The following is a 5,100-nucleotide window of genomic DNA, read 5'->3' as shown; positions in this document are numbered from 1 at the left end:
AGTTAGCACAATTTTTTTTTTTGGTATCCTAGGCGATGCTTTACATTTTTTTAGGTTACATGTTTAGAGTTACAGAGGAGGTCTAGTACTAGAATTATTGTTCTCGCTCTAACGATCGTGGCGTATGTAACCTGTGTGTATCTGGCTCTGATACTACCAGTGCCTACCCAGCCACTGACTAGTATCTCTCCCCAGCCTGTCCCCACACACCCTCTCACCTGCTGACCTGTGGATGGGGGAATCACTCCTGCAGTGTTATTGTGTTCTGCCAGTGCGTACAATGATCAGTGTTGCTAACTTTAGCTGGCAGCACTGATTGTTTTAAGAAAAAAAAACAGGCTGGTTGTACTCAAGTTGATTAATAGATTGACTTGTGTAAAACCAGCTAGCCCATACATAGATTGACTATGGCTGGTCTCTGCATAATTGGCGTAATTTCAATCCATGTATGACCCGCTTAACCACTACTCAGTCCCTAAATATCCTTCCACTCCTGTACATAGTGCTCACTGTCATACTCTCCACACTCCTCTCCTGTACATAGTGCCCACTGTCATACTCTCCACACTTCTCTCCTATACATAGTACCCACTGTCATACCCTACACACTCCTCTCCTGTACATAGTGCCCACTATCATACCCTCCACACTCCTCTCCTATACATAGCGCCCACTGTCATACCCTTCACACTCCTCTCCTGTACATAGTGCCTGCTGTCATACACTTCTCTCCTGTACTTAGTGCCCACTGTCGCACCCTCCACACTCCTCTCCTGTACATACTGCTCACTGTCATACCCTCCACACTCCTCTTCTATACATAGAGCCCACTATCATACCGTCTACATTCCTCTCCTGTACATACTGCCCACTGTCATACCCTCCACACTCCTCTCCTGTACATACTGCCCCATCATACCCTCCACACTTCTCTCTGGTACGTACTACACTCTGTCATACCCCCTCACTCTTCCTGTACATACTGCCCATTGTCATACCCTTCACACTCCTCTCCTGTACATAGTGCTTTTTTCCGTACCCTTTGTACTCCTCTCCTGTACATAGTGCCCACTGTTAGACCCTCCACATTCCTCTCCCTCACCTGCACATACTTCCCACTTATATACCGTCCATACTCCTCCCCTATGTGGTTTACCCACAAAAACAGTTCTTTAAAATTATACTGAATATCCTCAATGTTACCAGCTCTAGAATGGACACACTTTTGTTAGTTCAACTAAAGGAAATATCAGTTCTTATATTTGTTCTGCCCCATTATTAGTACTCATTTAATTTTGTGATTACTACTATGATGTATAGAGGAACATCAGGGATCTCAGCTACTCTAAATATAGCACTTATATAAAAAAGTGGCCCTGAAAATATTTTTTAAATGTTGGCAACTGTGCACTTAGGCACTGCCCAAGGGCCACCGTCCACTGGGTCAGTAGGGGGCCCCATGAGATGCTCCTGGGATCCTGTGATAATAAAGCGGTAGTAAACTTTCCTGACATTACTACTTTTTAGAGGCCCTGGGGTAGGTTATGCCACAACGTACAAGTATGCACAGCATATTAGCACATTAGTGTACACTTACATTTTCAGACTGAGCCCTCCAGTGCTGTGATGAATCAGGCGGGGCCTGGACACTTCCATCTTCACCCGGTCTTCCTTCTGGGTTCTGTGCCTTTGGTCACTTGCCTTGGCTGGGCTGCGTTCATGTCATTCCCACGCATTTATTTATTATTTATTACACCCCATTCACACCTCCGCGACAAAACGCCCGACGCCGGCCGCTCGTGCCGCTGGAGGGGAGAATTCCCATTGCTGTCTATGAGATGGTTCACATCTCATAGACGCCGTACACCTGCGGCATGAAAAAAAGTCCCGGACCCTTTTTTTCAGGCGGCATTGGCGTTCGGCCATACAAAGCAATAGGAAGGATTTGTAAAAAAAAAGTTACACTATTCGCGGCAAAATACGCGGCGTACGCGGCGTTACTTGTCGCGGAGGTGTGAATGCAGCCTAAAAGGCCCCACCAAAATCCTCAGCACCAGGCCCATGATGTTCTTAATCTGGCCCTGGCTGTCATAGCAAAATGATTAAAAGTTAGAGGGAATTTCTTTGTCTCAAATTACTGTATAGTAATAAAGAATACCATATTAAACATTTCATTTTTTGTAATACAACAGGTCACAATGTCCCTGCTACTTACAATATGTGGACTGTACAGTAAGGACTTTATCTAAAAGAGAGCTATGCAGTAAGAACCATAAGAGTGATTTTCTAAATGCAAATAGGCTGTTCACTTTGCCCCAGAGTGATCGAAGCGAAGCTCGGTTGGCTTTGAACATCCAATTATCTGCAGGCAAAAATGCTGTTTTTAAAAATTTCCATGCAACTGATTGGGTATTTGTTACAAAGGGAAACTTCACCATAATCACTAAAATGTGGTACTAATTCCCTTGCAAAGTGCAACTTCTCTTGAAAAGTAAACAGCCTATTTGCCTTTAGTAAATCAACCTCATAATGTTTCAGTCCACTTTGATCAATATCATAACAGAAATCCAGAAGGTTTACATTTTTGTTGCATAGTGGGAATTAAAAATGTTTAGAGGGGTGGTAATTTTAACTGAAAAATATCTCAAATGGAAACTAATGCCGCGTACACACCATCACTTTATGTGATGAAAAAAAAACAACGTTTTAAATCATGAAATAAAACAACGTTTTTGAAACTTCATTTTCAAGAACGACGTTGCCTACACACCATCGTTTTTTTCAAAATGCTCTAGCAAAGTGCGGTTACGTTCAGCACTCTTTTCCATTGAAGCTAGCTTCATAACTTGCTTTTGAGCATGCGAGGGTTTAAAAACGTCGTTTTAAACGTCGTTTTGCCCACACACTATCATTTTAATTGACACAAAAAACGACGTTTTGAAAAACGACATAAAAAATTGAAGCATGCTTCCATTTTTTTTGTCGTTTTTCACAAGACATAAAACAACGTTTTCCCCCAAACATGGTAATTTTAATTGACGTTTTTTAAAACGTCGTTTTTTTTCATCACATAAAGTGATGGTGTGTACGCGGCATTAGTGAACTCATATGAAACGATGGTTTCCAAGGGGGGTTAAAATGCTATCTCTGTGGACTACAACATTCTTCTTTGTGTTATGGAGAAGAGAGGGGGGTGTTTTGTAGCCCTAACACACTACCTGTCCTAGAGTGACAACACTGCCTAGTACAGTTGCCACCCTAGGACATGAAGTGTGCGAATGGAAAGGTTACCAGGTTAAATTAAAGCGGAAAAAAAGTGTGAAAAAAAATCCACTGCAGTCACCGCATTTAAGGACATGTAAGCTGCAGCACTTGCATAGACTGACTTATGAATTGCATACACATGTTGTACTTTTAAGGACTTTTTCAGTTTTATGCGATTTATTGTGAGATTGTGATTTTGTCATTTTGTTGCGATTTTTTTCAAAGTACACATTTTATTTCACATTTTCACTTATATTTGTGTATTCACTAAAGACACTAAGAAGGAAGGCTTCAGATTTTATTTGCACTTTATAATTTAACCCAATTTTATTGACACTACTAAGAGCACTAGGCACAACAACATACTCTCATTAAGCTGCAACACTATCATATTTTGTTGGGGTTTTTACTACAAAAATAAAAGACTTCATAGGGTACAGCAGTGTAAAACTGGCCAGCATGTACTGTAAGATAAGCTATGACCTGACAGGCATTGTCACCTAAATTCCCATCAGCGTTTTTTCTTGAATAGGATCGGTACCCATCTGTAGTTGGATTAACTTCTGCCGTAATTATTTTCATTTTTATTATAAAGGATTTATATAGCGCCAACAGTTTGCGCAGCGCTTTACAACATTGGGGGTAGACAATTCAATATGGGAGAGATCAGAGGGCCTTGCTCGTTAGAGCTAATGTGTCATACTCCTGGCCATAGGCCTACTAATATATGGTGACCAGACATCCCCGGTTTCCAGGGACAGTCCCCAGATTGAGGACAATGTCCCCAGACCAAGCCTGTCCCCGGTTTTGTCCCCGGACTGGATTGGAACAGGGGCTGGGGCAATTTCAAAGACAGTCAGTGCAGAATAAAAAAAAAAAAAATCTGAATTACACACCCCCGCTCCACTGCACCTACTAGCTTAAAGGGGGTCTATTTTTTTCCATTATCCGTGCCCCTTTCTGATGATCATATGCTGGTCAAAGCGGAGGGATTATTTCTTCAGTTTTGGGTGCATGCCCATTCTGCTCCGCTCGCATGTTCTTCTGCCTTGGCTCAAGTCCCGGCCAGCTGCCTGCCTGCTTATCTCCTTGCCTTCCCTGGCGGAGTGATCTTCCTCCGCTCCCCACCCAGTAGTAGTCGGGGCCTGGAGAGTAAGACTTGACAGGCTGTGAGGCGGGGGCAGAGAGTCGCTGATTGCCGCCATTACTAGTAAAAAAAAAATGTCCCCGGATTTCATTTTGAAAATCTGGTCACATTATACTAACAACATCCCTGGTTTGAGGCCTTATATGAGAACACTTTACTGTGATGTCACAAAGATTTTCATGACATCTGACATCACATTTGACACACATCAGGACTCTTCAGTCACACATAGGAGTAGACATTCTTTAGCGATCATTTCTGCTCAGAACACAAGCACATATCTTTTAAACCATCTTCCTTCTATACCTTCATTCCTCTCCTTGGGAGGATCCGCTTCTATTGAATCTTCCATCAGCTCATCACAGTATCTGCTGCTGAGGGTCAAGGGGATCAAGATGCCCTCTTTAGTATACCATTCTCTTTCCCTCTGATTGTCCCTTCTATAGCTTTGCCCAGCTAGGTACGCGCCTATATAGCACACTCATTCCGACACTTCACCAATACTACAAATGCTGTTTCACCTTGCCTTGGACTTCATCCCTGCAAAAGGCATTTAGATAAGCACTGCAAAAGACTACATTTCAGCAGCTCTGGGGTATCTGTCTCCCATGCTCTGTCTACCATGGGCTCCACCCATCACTGGCATAGGCGTGCACATGGGGTGTTCTGAGTGTGCCTGGGCACACCCT

This window comes from Rana temporaria, chromosome 2, assembly GCF_905171775.1.
Source record: "Rana temporaria chromosome 2, aRanTem1.1, whole genome shotgun sequence".
Classification (NCBI taxonomy): Eukaryota; Metazoa; Chordata; class Amphibia; order Anura; family Ranidae; genus Rana; species Rana temporaria.
Note: the sequence above shows the minus strand (reverse complement) of the source record.